Source organism: Mustela erminea, chromosome 15 (assembly GCF_009829155.1).
Source record: "Mustela erminea isolate mMusErm1 chromosome 15, mMusErm1.Pri, whole genome shotgun sequence".
Classification (NCBI taxonomy): Eukaryota; Metazoa; Chordata; class Mammalia; order Carnivora; family Mustelidae; genus Mustela; species Mustela erminea.
In genome coordinates, this window is record NC_045628.1 from 30,113,239 (window position 1) to 30,132,449 (window position 19,211).

Sequence of the window (19,211 nt, forward strand, 5' to 3'; positions counted from 1 at the left end):
CATGCAGGGAGTGTGGGCAGCCTCTGGCTAGCTGTGTTTGAAGGTCACCAAAATTTGGCAGAAGGGGGTGGGAAAGAGGCAATGTGAAGACAAACTTCAATCTCAACTATTTGTTCATTTCCCTCTTGGTCTGGCCCAGTTAATCTGGGCTCTTGGCTAACCTTCTGCTTCTCAATGGACTCCAATAAATTCTCTTCCTGAGCTTGTAAATACCGAGAGAGCTCATAGCTGACTGAACTGAGATTCTGCAATGGACAAAATGCTGAATGTATATTTGATTATACATTTGCAAAGACTGAAAATTACATGGAAGACACAGGACAAGGTAAATGGAGAAAAGGTATTGTCGTAATTGTCTATTTGCCTATGTCTACCAAAAGACTAAGTGTCCCGGGGTAAAAGGTAAGTCTTTCCCATCTGTATATCCTGGGTCTGGGACAGAGTAGATGCTCCTCAGGTGCTTGTTATGGGCTGAATATGTCTCCCCTGAAGTTGATATGTCGAAGCCCAGTACCCAGTACCTCAAGTTATGACTGTGTTTGGAGGCAGAGCCTTTAAAGAGATGATTAAGTTATAATGAGATCATTAAGTAGGTCCTCATCCAACCTGTCTCATGATTGTATAAGAGAGGAATTTTGGACACACACAGAGAGATACCAGGGATGTATGTGTACAGAGAAAAGCCCATGTGAGTACACGAAAAGTGGCCATCTGCAAGCCACGGAGAGAGACCACAAGAGAAAGCAAATCTGACAGCATCCTGATCTTGGACTTGTAGCCTCTAGTTCTCTTCTAGAACTGTGAAACTATACAATTCTGTTGTTTAAGTCAACAGTCTATGGTCTTTTGTCACGGCAGACCTAGCAAATAAATAGAGTGCTTATGGGAAAAGGGATTTAAATGTTCTTAAAACAGGTCATTCAAAGAGCTCTGGGTCACACTGTCTCTGATCTGTGCCCTTTGTGTCATCAACTGTCCTACTGCTGGGGCCATAATAGCACCTGTTCAGAATGGGGCACTCCCCGGGCATTGTCTCATCCTCATCCTACACTCTGTGAGATAGCAATTATTATCTCCATCTCCCAGACAGGACATCTGACGTTCAGGGAGAGGATGTAACACCTAAGGTGGGAAGAGGCAGAATCTGCCTTCTAAACCAAAGCCACCTCTTTCTACAGAGACCGGCAATAAGGCTCATACTGAGTCACTGCAAGACCGGACCAGTGCGCTGACATTAGCCTGAGCAGAAAGGGAGACCCCAGCGGCCCCCACCTGACTCCTGACATCTCAGGCTTCAGAAGTGCTATGAGCTCTGCCGGCAGTGCCCAGCAGGAGAACCTGGACGGCATCTGCAGCAGACAAGGCCTCACAGAGCAGGATTCTCTGGGTGCTCTCTGATATTCTCTTGGTTATGGAAAGACATCTACGCAAAAACTTGTACAGGAATGATCACAACAGCATGCAAAACAGCCAAAAAGTGGAAATAGCATAAACGTCCACAGAGGGATGAATGGGCAAAGAGCACGTGGTATACAACAGGAAAGTGCTACACTCATAGATTTTACTCAGCAATTTTTCAAAAATGAAGTTTTGATACATACTACAACATGAATGAACTTGACACACGCTCATGAGGGAAGCCAGACATAACAGACCACAGGCGTATGGTTCTACATGGATGTTATTTTTTAGATTTTCTTTGTGGTTCTACCATATCTCACCTCAAGTCTCTCCCAAGCAAGTCTTCTGCTGTCCCTTTAAGTTCTGCTGGTTAAAGAGGAGCATTCAGACAAGAATAATAATTTAGATGCTTATATATTAATTTATAATTTATCCCATTTGATTTCCACAACATTTAAGAGTGATATAATTCCACAACAACACAGATGGACTTAGAGGGCATTATGCTAAGTGAAATAAATCATAGAAGAAGACAAATACGATATGATTTCACTTATATGTGGAATCTAATACAAACAGACAAATAAACAAAGAAACAGAGACAGACTAATAAATACAGAGAACAAACTGGTGGTTGCCAGAAGGGAGGGGGATAGAGGGATGGACAAAATAGGTGAAGGTGATCAAGAAGCCCAAACTTCCAGCTGTAAAATAAATACTAAGTCACTAAGGTAAAAGGTAGAGCATAGGGAATATAGCCCATAATACAGAATAACACTGTATGACAGCAGATGGGGACTGCATCTGTCTCTGCATCCGACTCACCACTGTAAGTGGTGCGCACTAACACAAAGAATTGTTAAAATCACTATGTTCTAGAGGCACCTGCGTGGCTCAGTGGGTTAAAGCCTCTGCCTTCAGCTCAGGTCATGATCCCAGGGTCCTGGGATTGAGACCCACATCGGGCACTCTACTCAGTGGGGAGCCTGCTTCCCCCTCTCTCTGTCTGTTGCTCCGCCTACTTGTGCTGTCTCTCTGTCAAATAAGTAAATAAAATATTTTTTAAAAAATTACTACATTCTATACCTGAAACACATTGTAGGACAACTATACCTCAGTTTAAAAAAAAAAAATTAGAGTGATACAATCCCTACCTCACAGAGACAGAAGCAAAGACTCAGATCGAGTAACTAATGAGTGGCAAAGCTGAGACTCAACCTGAGGTTTTCTAGCTGGAAGCTCATCATTTTTTCCCCTATGTCAGGGACTCCCACATCGTCAGCACTTCCTGCAAAGTTGTACAGAGAAAAGCAGGTATCTCCTCTTTACCTTATATTTAGAGAATGGCTCTAATCAGATCCAACATTCTGCTAGAGGGATTGACATTTTCATGCCTCCCATAGCTAGGTATTCTCCAGAAGTCCTAGTTAAGTGGAATCAAGTGAGATAAGGCATGCATGAAGCTCATGGCCTTTTACCTCATTCTCCCTGACAATGAGTGGCCTCAGCTGTCCTGTAAACACCTCTCTGGCTCCACCCCAGAGTCTCTGTAATACTTTCTAGGGAAGTTTCCTACAAACCCACTTGCTTCCTCTAGGACACCTGGTTCTATCTCATTGCCTCTTCCATGAAAGTCCCCAGGAAGAACTTAGACTTTTGTTCTTCGTACTTCCTCTTCTCTCAAACTAGAATGCATGCAGAAGTTAGGAGCAGCCATCATGGGACCATGGACCAACCATGAAGACTAAAGTTACATACTAAGCATAGCAGAGTGGGAAGCTGAAGGAGCCTGGGCCTTGATAGAATTACAAAGCTGCCACAGTAGCCATAGATGATCTAGCTCTTGACCTCTCCTTGCAAGAAAAAAATAAACCTCCTAGTTTGTTCAGAAGATTGCTTTTCCATATTTTTATTATACAAGATTAATGCTCTTCCTATCTGTTATGAGGTCCTTGTGGAGCAAATAGAAGCTGGGAGATATAAAAAGCCCACGGTGGTCTACAAAATATAGGATATCCGTAACTCTTGGGGCATCTGGGTGGCTCAGTCATTATGCGTCTGCCTTTGGCTCAGGTCATGATCTCCGGGTCCCTGCTCAGTAAGGTGTCGGCTTCTCCCTCTCTCTCACGGCCCCGCCCACTGCTTGTGCTTTCTCTCAAAGAAATAAATAAAATCTTTTTTTTTTTTTTAAAGATTTCTGACTCTTTTATTAGTAAAACACTCTTTCTTGCAATATGTCTATGTGTTCAGTGTTCTTAGCAGAAGGGATCACTTGTTGAGTCCCTACTATTGCTTCAGGTTGTGCCACGTGCCTTATGAGTGTTATTTTATTTAGTCCTTCCAAATGAGTACTATTAGCTCTAATTATAGGAATCCCAAACTCAGAGAGGTTAAATAACCTGCCCAAGGTCACACAGTAAGTGGCAGAACCAGGAAGTATAATTAGGTCCCTATGACCGGAACACCAAGGCTCTTTTGAGTACATGATACTACCTGTCACCCTAAGTACCATGTGATATAACCCACACCAGACACAAGGAAATGCCCTGGAGTTCTGAAAAATGGAAGATAATGGAAGAGTTGCTGGGAGGAGCAGCAGCAGTGAAGGGCTGCCCCAACATCTCTGGACAGCTCAGCCTCGAGCCTCACTCTTGCCTCTACACGGAAGCCATGAGTGGCCTGGCAGGATTCCTGACCGGACTCCTTGCCTGGATCTATCTCCCTATTAGATGACTTAATGATGCTTCATACTCCTTTTTAGCCCCGGGCTGTCTGTTGACACAAACTAAATGAGAAAGGAACATGTAATATATTCCATTTTCAGGTGATGGTAGTTTAATAAATATGCAAGAGTATTTTTTTTTCCTAATAAAAGTGACTAATATTATGAGAAAATAAATTTTTCTCATTAAATCTACATGTGTTCCTCTTTTTGTAAGATTTTATTTATTTATTTATTTATTTATTTATTTGAAAGAGTGCTTGACAGCAGGGGAAGGAGCAGAGGGAGAGGGACAAGCAGACCCCATGCTGAGCGCAGCTTGATGCCATGACCGCAAAATCACAACCCGAGCAGAAACCAAGAGTTGGCTGCTCAACCGACTGAGTCACACAGCGCCCTGCATGTGTCTCTCTTATACCTCCCACACAATCTCCCTCAGCCCCACCTTCTCCTTTTCCTCCTTAGGACTTAGCGGCCATGTTGCCCTAACCATTTCCCCACATCAGCCTCTTTGGTGGCCCAGAACCATTCCTAGAAGCTCCGATCTAAAACCTCTAAAGTGTAAGACCCTGTTTCATCCACCTTTCATGCCTTGGAAAGTTTACTGCAGTGGAACTCTTTCCATCTTACCCAGAATATAAAGCAGTATTGTGTATATATGAATATTTCTTGTACTGTTATTAAAATGGACCAACAACACGTCTTTGAGAATAACCCTTATTAATAATTAATATTAATTAAATATCCTTTTGTCAAGTGAACCAGAGATAATAAACCTCTTAAATTGATAGTGTCAAGAATATCTACAGCCAAATTTTATTTTTAGGGCATTTTTAAAAGAAATTACTTATTTCAGGGACTCAAGTTATCCTGTTTCAAACCTACTCAGACACCTCTGTGTCTGTATGTCTATAAGATGTCTAATAATGACATCTTAGTAGCCTCGGTTTGGCCAATTAGACTTATTTCTAAGTGCTGCCCTTCAGTTTCATTCCAATTAAGTTTGTAACTTTTCAGGAGAAAGATAGACTCTAACGTCAGCTTCTCAAAAAGCTGTTACCAGTGTATATGCCTAACAATGGCAGATAACCAACAATGGTACTTTAAATGTGGAAATTTTGTCGGAAAAGAGGTGGGAAAGCTGTCTGTCTCTATTACACTGGACACTACAAAAGCCTTTCTCTTTAAGGCATCGAATGCATAAGTTGAAAATTCTGATATGAAATCATGACATCAAATCAATAAAGATAGAGGAAAAAACTTCTCAACCTCTGGCCCATCTTTCATTTCCTCTTTGTGGCCAAACACCAGAAAAAGCTGGTTTTTACCCCATGCCTACAGCCAACACACAAAGACATCTGTTTTTAGGTTTTAGGTGAGATCGCTCTTCTTAAGCTCTGAATCACAAAAGCAATCACGTTTCTTCTTTCTCTTTGGGTGTATCTGAAACTATCAAACATCTCCTATTTCCTAAATTATCCTCTTTTCGGTTTCTCTTTATTTCCTTATGGTTGTTCTCAACTCCCTTCACTGTTTTCTATTTGTAATAATAGCACTTTCCCAAGAGCCTTTAGGTCCATTAGATTAAGCCCAATCTCAGTTCCAGCTCCTCTTGTCCCAACTCTAAAATAATTTCCTGGATCACTTCCTAACTGAGCTACAGTCTTTTCCTTCATCATCTGGGTCTTCTTGTCAAAAAGATTGTGTATCTCACTCTTCCCTTCCTGCACAAGGACAAAATGTCTCTTGGCTTATGTAACAAGGTCTTTACTACTCTCTGCTAATGTTCTCTTCAGAAAGATTGGGTGAGCAAAGAAACTGGAATGGGGTGTTGCATAGAGGAAAGGGAATAGGAAAAGTGAGATTGAAAAGGGGAAAATAAGATGATAAAATAGATAAGAGAAGAAAGGAGTTAAAAAAAGGAAAACTCAATGTGACTGCTGGTATTTGGGTCATGTGATAGTGTCAGCAGCATGGAGCTCTGTTTTTATATTTATATATATTTTATATATATATATATATATATATATATATATATATATATATATAATCTCATTTAAAACCCACACACTCAAGGCTTTAAGGTTGATGTTATCATTATCTTCATTCTACACCTAAGTGAAACTGTGCGATAAATGATTTCTTTTTTCAGAAGGTAGGGCAGGAGTTGGAAATGTGGGCAGTGGGTGAAATTACTGGTTTCTGGAAAGAGGTTTTATGATGAATAGTTTGCCTGAGGCTCCATAGCCGGTGCACAAGTTGGGATTTGACCTGGCAACAAAGTTCCTGTCCCTAGAAACCCAGGAAACAAAAAGAGGCTGGCAGGTGGAAAGTAACAGGCTAAAAGAAAGGGAAAGAAGAATGACATTTCCTCTACCATGGATCCCTGATGGACCTCTACTGAGAAAGAGATCAGACTAGGCTTTCTTGGATCATTTTACCAAAGTATAATAAGATCAGCACTGAGTCATACTTGATTATTTTCACTGCTCCAAAATCTTCCAATTTACCAAGCTTCTAATAGACTTAGACAAACTGATATCTTTACGAAAAAGAGCAAACGTGAACACTCACCTAGAGGACATCACTATAGTGATGGAAAGTATTTAAAAGCTAATGTAAAATAAAGAAATAAAAACAGCAAAAAATGGGTAAAGACTGGTAGAGGTCTACACCCTGGTGGCATTCACCTTTGTGTATGAAAGTCTGGGTGGTTTCACAGCCCAATGATTGTGCCATACCCACTAGTCCCTGTTTTCCAGAGATCACTGGTAAGCGGGAAAAAACCCCTAGAAACTGGCAAAAAACAAATGCCATCAAACTGTTTTCTGTAGAAGAGTAAGAGGAAGCTGGTAATTACAAACCAATAAACACAAGCCTTAGCTTCTGGAAGACAAATAAAAACAAACAACCCATTACCACCCAAAAGAACATGAAATATTATGTAAGAAGAAAACAAACAGGTCTTCGTGAAGTGCAAACATTAACAGGTCCATTTAAATTAATGGATTGCGTTTAGCCTTCACATGCAGTGTAGAAGCAAATCCAGTAATTACCAGGCTGGTAAGGATTCATTTAGCCTGCTGCGATGGTTGGAAATTTGCTATTTCTTTAGTCATGCGATCTCACAGTCTGAGCTTAGCACTGAGAAACTTGCTCACTAGCAGTGAAACAGTTCCAAACGTATGCAAGTGAAATCTTTCAGCAGCCAGAGGTCTACAGGCCACTGGTTTTCTGGTACCCACCAAAACATTTTCTGGTTGTTCTATTTTTAGTGTGAGCCCGTCACCATCTCTTTTCCACAGAATGACACCATCGAGTTCTAGCATGAAGAGTTCTACTCTCTGGGACAATGATCTGTTTCAGCCTATAGAAGACACTGATTTAGGGCTGCCTGGGTGGCTCAGTCATTAAGCGTCTGCCTTTGGCTCAGGTCATGATACCAGGTCCTGGGATCGAGCCCCACATCCGGCTCCCTGCTCAGTGGAGAGCCTGCTTCTCCCTCTCCCACTCCCCCTGCTTGTGTTCCTGCTCTCGCTATCTCTGTCTCTGTCAAATAAATACATGAAATCTTTAAAAAAAAAAAAAAAGACACTGGTTTAATACTCGTTAATAAAAATGCTATGGAACAAAAGTTATCTATCACCTGAGCCCTTCATGAGCTATTTTCAGTTTTAGCTGAAAACATTTGTTAAATGAGTGAAGACCCAAATTCTTAACCATGGACTATAAGCCAAAACCTCATTAGTTAACATAAGTACTTTACCATGTTTCATATTCACAATGGCTCTGTCATGAGGTCATTCTTTATTACAATCTTACACTGTACCATCTTTTTTATTATACCAGTAATACATACTCAAAAGAAAATGTGAAAAGTCAAAGAAAGCACAAAGAAAAAAAATGAGACACCTTTCATCTATATCATTATTTTCTTCCAGGGTTTTCTTTGCCTATTAGATCCTACTGATCGACATTTTTTCAATGTCATTAAAAATAATTAAATGATCATTTCTTCTGCAACTAAAATATATTTCATCTTATGTGTCTATGAATATAACATAACTCCTCTGGTGTTTCCAACAAAACCATACAAAAATCTTTGACCACACCTCTGATTATTTTCTTTGGATGAATCCCTAGAAGTAAAATTGCTTGCCAAGGGGTATAACTTCTAAAACCTTTTTGATCCCTATTGTCAAATCTCCTTCCTTAAAACCCGTACCAGCTTATAATGCACCAGCAGTATACAAATGTCCACACATTCACCAGCATTTAGAATTGTCACTTATTAATCCTTTAACAATTTAATAAATGAAAGTGGAATCACTTTACCTCAATTGCATATTTTCATAATTGTATCCATTATTTTATTTATTTTGTGAATTCTCCATTGATTTATATCACGTGCTTATTACTGTTCTCTTATTCTCATCATATATCAGTAATAGTAATTTTTACTTTTCCAATTTTCACTTGCCTGCTAATTCTTTTTTTTAATATTCTCTCTTTTTAAAAAAATCTTTTATTTTTTATTTTTTATAAACATATAATATATTTTTTATCCCCAGGGGTACAGGTCTGTGAATCGCCAGGTTTACACACTTCACAGCACTCACCAAAGCACATACCCTCCCCAATGTCCATAACCCTACCCCCCTTCTCCCAACCCTCCTCCCCCCAGCAACCCTCAGTTTGTTTTGTGAGATTAAGAGTCACTTATGGTTTGTCTCCCTCCAAATCCCATCTTGTTTCATTTATTCTTCTCCTACCTACTTAAGCCCCCATGTTGCATCACCACTTCCTCATATCAGGGAGATCATATGATAGTTGTCTTTCTCTGCTTGACTTATTTCACTAAGCATGATACGCTCTAGTTCCATCCGCGTTGTCGCAAATGGCAAGGTTTCATTTCTTTTGATGGCTGCATAGTATTCCATTGTGTATATATACCACATCTTCTTGATCCATTCATCTGTTGATGGACATCTAGGTTCTTTCCATAGTTTGGCTATTGTGGACATTGCTGCTATAAACATTCGGGTGCATGTGCCCCTTCGGATCACTACGTTTGTATCTTTAAGGTAAATATCCAGTAGTGCAATTGCTGGGTCATAGGGCAGTTCTATTTTCAACATTTTGAGGAACCTCCATGCCGTTTTCCAGAGTGGTTGCACCAGCTTGCATTCCCACCAACAGTGTAGGAGGGTTCCCCTTTCTCTGCATCCTCGCCAGCATCTGTCATTTCCTGACTTTTTAATTTTAGCCATTCTGACTGGTGTGAGGTGATATCTCATTGTGGTTTTGATTTGTATTTCCCTGATGCCGAGTGATAAGGAGCACTTTTTCATGTGTCTGTTGGCCATTTGGATGTCTTCTTTGCAGAAATGTCTGTTCATGTCCTCTGCCCATTTCTTGATTGGATTATTTGTTCTTTGGGTGTTGAGTTTGCTAAGTTCTTTATAGATTTTGGACACTATTCCTTTATCTGATATGTCGTTTGCAAATATCTTCTCCCATTCTGTCAGTTGTCTTTTGATTTTGTTAACTGTTTCCTTTGCTGTGCAAAAGCTTTTGATCTTGATGAAATCCCAATAGTTCATTTTTGCCCTTGCTTCCCTTGCCTTTGGCGATGTTCCTAGGAAGATGTTGCTGTGGCTGAGGTCGAAGAGGTTGCTGCCTGTGTTCTCCTCAAGGATTTTGATGGATTCCTTTCTCACACTGAGGTCCTTCATCCATTTTGAGTCTATTTTCATGTGTGGTGTAAGGAAATGGTCCAATTTCATTTTTCTGCATGTTTGCCTGCTAATTCTGATTGTTTTTATCAGCACCTTTCACTTTTCTAATTATCTTTCAGTCTTTAAAAATTCCTGTAGACCATGCATGAAACTTGTTTCTAACTTCAAAATCCAAGCAATCACCAAGACCCACAACTCTGCTCCTACATATCCCTTATAGGATGTCTTTCCCTATTGGTGCTACCAATTCAAGCTACCACAATCTGCTCACTATTTTAACAGCTTCCTTGATATATTTCTGGTCTCTAGACTTAATCTCTTCTAACCCATTCTCTACCAGAGAGTCACCATCTTGCTTAAAACTTTTCAGTGGTGCTCCATTTCTGTCAGGCTAAAAGCCAAGTTGTTAACAAGGCTTACAAGTCCACACACCCTCCTGTTTCATCTCTCCCCACTCCCCATTCCTCACTCAAGCTCTAGTTTCAGCCACACTAAATCATGCTAATTCCCTGAAGGCTTCATCCATTTTATCACCCTTAGGCTGTTGCTTATGCTATGCACTAGGCCCCAAACAGTCTTTGTTCTGAACCTTTCCTCACCCCTTAACTCTCTTTTTAGGAAAGACTTCTATTCATTCTTTAGGTCACATAACCTCCCAGAAGCATTTAGTGACAACATTGCAACCTGGCCCCCACCTCTCCAGGATAAGTTAAGGGCCCTACCAAGTGTTCAAATAGCAAAGAGTATCTCTCAGTAAAAACGTTTACCAAACAGACTGCCTGTTTGTGTGACTGACTATTCTTCTATCCCTAGAGCAAGTACACATGGGCACACATGTGCGCACGTGTGCTCACACACACACATACACACACAGACTAAATCTTGAAAACTGTAAACAAGACCATCCTCTCTACAGTTGTGTTTCTAGAAACTTATTAGAATATCTAGCACATAATCAGTTCCAGAGGGATATTTATTAGACAGACAAATGGGATTAATTAAATGTTTATGCGTGCTTTCTTAAAATTTTTTTAAAAGTATTTTATTGTTACATGGAAACTCTATTACATATGGATTTACTCTGATAATGGTGAATCCCTTTCCTATTGATATGTGATTCTTCCTTTGTCACATATAAAATTCTTACATATTCTAGAATGCTTCATGATTGTCTGTCTTGTTCCAGAAAGTTGTTTTTAGTTTCTTATAACAGAAATAACATTTTAATTACTGTCTTTTTTATAATACATTTTAATACCAGTGCAAGCACCCCTCATTAATTTCCTTTGTATAAATTCTATCAACTATTCTAACCCACTTATTTCTTTCATATAAACTTTAAAACATTTCCTTTAGTTCCAAAATAAATATTTTATTGGAACTTTTGATCAGAGTTGCATGAGTCCTATAAAATGAATTCAAAAGAGCTGACATTTCTGATATTCAATCTGTCCATCTAGGGACAGTACTCAAAGAAGCATTTACTCAAGAAATTCTTCATGTCTTATAATAAATTTCTGTGGTTTTTTAAAATTGGGTCCCACATTTTTCTCATGGGGATTTTTTCTTGATGTTTCACATATCTTGTGCTGTTGTGAAAGAAATAGTAAATATATATATTTACTACCTCTTTATATATTTATATAAAATATATTTATATATTTCTTTATATTTATTTCTTTATATATATATATATATATATATATATATATATATATATTTCAATAAGAATTCTAAATTTGGGGGGCACCTAGGTGGCTCAGTCAGTTAAGGGTCTGCCTTCAGCTCAGGTCATGATTCCAGAGTCCTGGGATCTAACCCTACATTGGGCTCCCTGCTCAGCAGGGAAATCTGCTTCTCCCTCTGCCTGCCATTCCCCCTGTTTGTGCACCCACACTACACTCTCTCTCTCTCTCTCTCTCTCTCGCAAATAAAATATTTTTTTAAAAAGATTTTAAAAATTTTTTAAAAGAATTCTAAATTTTCTTTGTATCTACTGGTGCTGTGAGACATGCATGATCATACAAATTACCCTTGGTTCAAAGTAGGATCACAATTCAGTCCAAAGTGTATCTGGATTCCAGCCTCCCACAGTTTTTTCTATACGGATTCCTTTCAAACTTTTACCTAATGAAAAAAGCAAGAACACTGGAAAGGACTGGGGAAAAGGGCAGAGTTATAGGAAGACATTTTTCTGCAAAACCTTTTAAGTAAAATTAGCTCGTGGCATCTGTGCATTTTCTCAAATACCACCAGTCTCTGGGATGTGTATGTTCCAGTTTGAAAAGTATGGTCTACAGTTCACTACCTCCCCCCCAGGAGGATCCATAAAAGGATACTTAATTACATTTTAGGCCAGGGGAACTTCGGTCAAGAAATGCAGAATAAATTATTTAGATGCTTGGAGTTCTCAAGTATACAATTACAATGAGGATTCAGCACTGTTGGTTCTCATGTCTAGAAGTAAGCTAGTTGTCATTTAATGGGGAGCCATAAAAGGCACTCTTCCAATTAATAATCACAATAAAAGGATGATTTGTATCCTTAATAAGTTTAGCAACTGACATAAAATGCAATCTAATAAATATAGCTGTCATTTGAGAAAGCGTCCATTTGAAGAAGGGCCTCTCCCAAATTCTAAAATCACACAGATTTTTACAGTGATAAACTAGAAACACTTGAACATATCTGATGAAGACTCGTGATTAAAAAGTAAACCCTGAGAAACTAATGACAGTACACAGAAATTTTACATAAAACCCTTATTCCAAAGTTCTCAGCAAGAGAAAAGGAAATTTGATCAATCAATGGCCTGGAAGCAGATAATATCATAAGATACGCTGTGTGGGACAACAAAGATCTCCCTTGACCTCTTGGCCAAGGATTTTACCACTTTTTTCGTAAAGAATGCTTCAAGTTAATGCCTGGATCACAAGGATACTCTCAGTTAAATCATGTTTACTTAAGTTGACTGCTTAGTGAATTAGATACCGCAGTCTGAGTTTAGTCATTCAAAACATATGCTCTCTGTTTTGTTTACAGAAAAATTAGTTCTTTAGGTATTTCAGTCAAAACTCCAGTGTTGGGAAAGACATTGCAACTACAGAATGGTAGCTGGGGTAGGGATGTCACAGATGGGGAGCACCACTACCTCCAAACACATACCACATTGCCTTCCTGCAGAGGGTCTGACTGCTTGGATTAAAACCCTGGGAATACAATGTTTCACAGGACGGACCCCGGAAACCACAAATAAAAATGTATCTCATTATGTAATAGTCATACCACACGCACAAGTATTACTGCATAAGGAAATTCTTGTTTCCGTATCATTTTAGCTTTTTTATAAAGCCAGAGGAAAGCACATTTATTGTTCCTACATATTTTATGTGAAAGAAATTTGAAAAATCATTGAAAATTTCAGTAAGACAAAAATCAGCCTTCTTGTTCCGATTCTGGTAACCATGTCTTGGCAAGTTGCTCGACACTGATATGTTTCGTTGTCCTCATCTAAAAAATTCACGCATTAGACTAGATAAGGTTATGCTCCATTCTTATCAGAAATTTCTGTCACGGGAATCAAAGATTTACATGAAGCTAAAACTTAAATAAAAACCCTGACCTGTTTATCTGCATTCTGTCTAACCTGACATTTAAAATCAACCCAATGCTTTTCTAAAATTTTTACTGATAACATTTCTCAGTTTTCTCAGACTGATTGTTCCAATAAGCCCTGGAGTACGACAGATATCAGGAAGACCACATCTGCTTTATAAACTGTGGAAGTGATGGCCGGTTTTAAATTTGATTCCCTTTACTGAAAAGTAAACTTACAACCCACAAATGCTGTACTTTAGCTTTCTGATTACTATAAATGTTTGAAAGCCAGGTTATAAAATTCCTCAGTAAATTTGGGAATTGAGCTCTAAACCCCTCTGAGACACACATGACCTGGTCAGCAATGGGAAGTAATGAGAAGGCTAGAACTTAAGGCAGAGCCTCAAGGCTCTTGGGAGGGAGACCCTCTAGTGGGCACAGAGCTACTACTTGCAAACTGCATGCATCCAGGAGTTTGAGTCCCAAGGCTCTATGTCATAAATGGAAACAGTGGAGAAAAAAACATGAGTCAGACAAGTCAGCTTTGTTATCAATTATAAAGGAAAGCCTGGTTAAAATAATTTTTCTAATCCTATCAAAGAATCAGTTTCTAAAGCCAATTTTCAGGACTAGAATATGAATAGAGGTTGAAAATTACCCCCCATCTACATTAACTAATTCTTAGGTTAGAACTCAGGATATAACATAGACAAGTTGGCCAAATACACATGAATCCCTGGAGGACATTATGTGCCCCTCCCCCACCTGCTGCCAGTTCATGTCACCCTGCTTTATTCCTTGGTACACTGTGCAAGAAATGTGGTTTTTCTTATTTGGGGAAGATGGGGTAGAGGGGGTATGGACTTGTCATCTCCCCCTCACAGCTCAGTGCTTGCAATGTTTTTAGCAGTCAAGAAAAACAAATCTGTAAAATAATGGAGTACACCATAAAAGCATCATCTGTGAAAACAGGGAGGTCCTCTTTAAAAATGTTTTTATAGTCACTTGCAAAATAGAATTGCCTTGAAGAAGTTACTACCCTTACAGGTGATCGGATTCACCAGCTGACAGCTCCCACACGGAAACTCAAAGAGGCTTTCATTTCTCTGATACCCATAATTGTGTTAAGTTGCAGAGAAGTTAAAAGGCAATGCCATCTCAAATCACAAGAAGCAGCAGAGCTGATGACAAGCAGAACAGCCCCTTGGGAGCTGTCGAAATTTAACTGGAGAAACGACAAAGTTAATACAGTAAGTTTTCATTGCAGTCATTTGCAAAATACACAGGAAAAGTAATACAAGGAAAGCAGATACATTTATGTTTGCAAATATCATTCAACTTACCTCTCTTGAGGCAAAAACCAGGACCTTTTGTCTAAACTGTCTGCAGCGATTCCCCAGGTGGATCCTGCTGAAACTAATGTGTACCCAGAGTTAAATGAGTGTCCTTTCTACCTCTACTTCACTGTGTTAATGAATAGTTCTGCGGCTTCTCCCTCAGTGGCTGAGTCACCCAGGGAGGAGGTGGGTGGTATGAAAGAGGGTGTCACCTTATATAAATACCAATTCAATTAAAACAGGCTCACTCATGGACCTACTGTCTCTGTTTGGCGAATTCTTGTTCTAAGTTATGGCCTTGTTATGCCAAAAAGAATGTACTCCTGTTATCGCCCTTTTAATTGATATCAACAATGCACAGAACAAGGAGGCATAGTACCCAATCCATTTTGGATTCTCTCTCTTTTTTTTTAAAGGTTTTTTTTTTTAATTTATTTATTTGACAGAGAGAGAGAAATCACAAGTAGGCAGAGAGGCAGGCAGAGAGAGAGGGGGAAGCAGGCTCTCTGCCGAGCAGAGAGCCCAATGTGGGGCTCGATCCCAGGACCCTGGGATCATGACCTGAGCTGAAGGCAGAGGCTTAACCCACTGAGCCACCCAGGAGCCCCCCATTTTGGATTCTCTTAAAAAGCAAAACAAAAACTTAAGGTAGGGAGAGTTTTTCTCTATCTACCCATAGTGGCTGGAAGGCACAACACAAGAAGCACACTGCTCACAGGAACCATATCCTTTAGGAGAGAGAAGGCCTTTGAAATTCTGAAATCAGAAACTAAGAAAGGACACAAATTCTATACATGAGATATTTTATAAAACCATCAGAGGAAACAAGCATTATGAAATGTAAGAATTCTGATCCTTTCATTATTCCAACGTAGATAACAATGTGAAAGAGACGCTTGGAACGTCTTTCACATCTAAGGGCAGAAGTAGACTCTTGTGTTAACCCCTGCTCCGGGAAGGAAGCAACAACATAGAAAAGCCATGCTTGGTGGGAGTTCCCATTACAGGGTCTGAAATGTATCTTCCATCTAGCCAGAGAGACTACATGAAGCTCAGCAAAACTGGGACATTGCCAAGCAAAGCCAAGTCATTAGAACTTCCTGGGTCATCTTTATTCATCCGTCATACCAACAATTAACCAAATCCTCCCAGTTTCAAGACAGCTCCTGAAAACTACAGGCCAGCTGAGCTATAGTCACAGAAATGACCATAACAACAAGTAGAAGTGTTCAGACGGGAAGGCACAGAAATTGTAGTATGCAGTCATTATACTCTGGGACACCACTTCCTTAATAGGTCCTTTATCTGGGCTGAAGAATTTGAAAATCTAAAATAGAAAATTTTCTTTAAAAGTAACATACAAGGCACCTGGGTGGCTCGTGAGTTAAGCCTCTGCTTCCTCCTCTCTCTCTCTCTCTCTGCCTGCCTCTCTGCCCACTTGTGATCTCGGTATGTCAAATAAATAAATAAAATCTTTAAAAAAAAAAAAAGTAACATACAGGAGTGCCTAGGTGGCTTAGTGGGTTAAGCATCCATCTTCGACTCAGGTCATGATCCCAGGGTCTTGGAATCGAGCCCCACCTCGGACTCTCTGCTCAACAGAGAGCCTGCTTCTCCCTCTCCTATTTCCCCTGCTTGTATTCCCTCTTTCTCTGCTGCTCCCCCTGCCTGTGCTCTCTCTCTTTCTCTCTGTCAAATAAAATCTTTTAAAAATTAAAAAAAAATAAAAGTAACATATATATACATGTATATTCCATCCTTCCACAGAATTTTATAAATGTAAAAAATTTTAGAAATATGTTCTGAACTTCTTTGATGCCTGTAAATGTTGGTTAGATTGAGGCAGGATATTAATACTATAGATGAGAAAGTTGAAAAAACATGTTTGTTCAATTCAAAAAATAAATTAGAAGTGATATTCAGCATTATAAAGAAGTAACATTCAGTAAAATAAATTAGAAGTTATATTCAGCATGATTCAGCATTCATTTAGCTAAATGAAGGGCTAAAACAGTTTCAGAGCCAGCTTGTAGGAACAGGCAATAACTTACATTACAGAATGTTTAAATGTATGTTTTTGTCCTCATAAAATATAGAACCAGAAAAATAAGTTTTTAAATTTTAATGAGGTAAAATCTACTGCCCAAGATACGTCTTAGGCTTTTGAGCTTCCAAGCAATTATTTCTGCCTGTAATTGATGGTTCCTCTCATCCGGCAGGAATCCATACCACTAAGCCACACCAGTGTCTTTTCATTTAGAACCAAATCTTTGACTCAAGAAGGGGTTCATTCTAAACACTTGGGGAAAATTCACACCTCCTCCTCGCTGAGCAGACATTCTGCAAAAAGACTGCTAAGAATTAAGAATCTCAGAGTTTGAAGAGGTCAGTCAACAATGTGTTTGGGTGTGGAGGTGGCCAGATAGGTTTGGTCTCGGTTTCACTCAGGCCTCAAGCATGCTTGGAATACTTGGTCCACCGGCCTATTTCGCTGCATCTGAGTTCATGAGGTCTCTTTAGAATGTGAGCTCCTAGGCTGGGATGTTTTATTGCAGGTGCCCAATGCCAATTGCTTGGTAGTGGCTGCCTGGAGGGATATGATGAGATTTGTAAAGCAACTTTTGACTTACTCAGGAGTGCAGCAAGACTGATGAGACCTCTTTACCAACTGCATAAAGGTCACCATGAAGATGTCCGTTTTTTTTAAACAAGGACTCCAAACCTTTGTTCTACAAAAAACATCAGAACGAACCAGAAGGACTCAGCTCTGAGTCCTTTCTGACTCTTCATGCTACAAATAGGAATTCCCCTGCCCAAAGAAAACAGCAGAGATTAGGCATGGTTGATGGTGATTATAATGATGATGATGAAAATAACAACAATAGCAACATTAATCATTTAAATATGTGCCCATCACTGCTAAGTGCTTTACCTGTGTTATTTCATTTGATCTTCACAAACACCCTACACAATAGGAACTGCTGTTATGTCCATGATAGAGATGAGAAAACAAAAGCCTAAGACAAACACAGCTAGGAATTAGACATGTCCCGAATTCCAGTTGAGGTACACTGACTGCAGAGCCCATATTCTTGGATATGAAGCTCCACTATTTCTCCAAAATGCCAAAAAGGATCATGGGTGCTACTTGATCCAAGAGACCGTGGCTAGACCACACGATGAACTAAATGTATAGCAGGCTTGAGCCCTGACTAGTAAGTGACAGAAAAGTACAACGGCTTTTAGCAGGAAATGTACGTAAATCTTAAATCATCATAGCATGTGTTGGATTGCAATGTTAGACGAGAGAATGGCCTTGACTGGCTTCAAAATCCAGGGTCCCTTAATGACAGTGTAAATCTAACTTATCAATAAGTTTTCTTTTTCTCTTTATTGAAAGAATATTTATTTACTTGTTTAAGACTATTTTTAGAGCAGTTTTAGGTTCATAGCAAAATAGAGAGTCATGTACAGTGAAATCCCATGTACCCCCCCCCCCCACGTACAGGTTCCTCTATTATAAACCACCCCCACCAGGCGCATACATTTGTAAAACTTATGAATCTACACTCACACATCATTGTCACTCAAAAGTCCATAATTTACATTAGACCATCACTCTTGGTGCTATACATTCTATGGATTCGGATGAATGTATAATGACATGTATCTGCCATTATAGTATCGTAGAGATCCTCTCACTGCCCTAAAGACCCTTTGTGCTCTGTCTAGTCATCCTACCCTCCCCACAACTCCTGGCAATGACTGACCTTATTACTGTCTACATAGTTTTGTCTTTGCCAAATGTCATCCTGTTGGAATCATACAGTATGTAGACTTTTCAGATTGGCTTCTTTCACTCAGTAATATGCACTTAAGGTTCTTCCATGTCTTTTCACTGCCTGATAGCTCATGGCTTTTCAGCTATTCCACTGTCTATACCACAGTTCGTTTATCCATTCGCACAATGAAAAACATCTTATTTGTTTCCAACTTTTGGCACGTATGAACAAACTTGCTATGATCATTCACAGGCAGTTTTCATTAAAAAAAAATTTACACAATATATTTTGAACCAGCCATATACTTACATTTTCAGAAATTAAAAGTATAGAAAGGAGTACAATGAACAGTCTTCCACTCGCCCCCAAACTTTGGTCTCCAAAAAAGGGCAGTTATTTAGTTTCTTCTGGGTCCTTCCATAGATATTTATACACATATAAGCAAATGTAAGATACAATTATTTCCTCCATTTTTTTCTGAAATGTTTGCATATTACATTATTCTGAATCCTTTTTTTTTTTTTTTGCTTTAACATCATATCCTCTGACAATCTTTCTACACTGTGTTTTTTGTGGCTGCTTGGCCTTTCATACTATGGATATGCCATAATCTACTTCATCAATCCACTATTAA

General features: G+C 39.2%; 1 protein-coding gene across 11 annotated transcripts in view; it reads right to left on the bottom strand.

Annotated features, from left to right (window-relative positions):
- SCEL (sciellin) overlaps window positions 1-19,211 on the bottom strand; it is a 204,945-nt gene that overhangs the window by 91,340 nt on the left and 94,394 nt on the right. For 5 of the 11 annotated variants that reach the window (XM_032314549.1, XM_032314550.1, XM_032314547.1 and 2 more), the window contains exon 1: window positions 14,802-14,989. The exons of 1 other annotated variant lie outside the window; for it this stretch is intronic. The gene's annotated coding sequence lies outside the window, so the exon portion shown is untranslated. Of the gene's footprint in view, window positions 1-11,893; window positions 12,010-14,801; window positions 14,990-19,211 lie in introns of those variants that run through there. 5 more of the 11 variants (XM_032314552.1, XM_032314553.1, XM_032314546.1 and 2 more) reach the window with 4 other exon arrangements.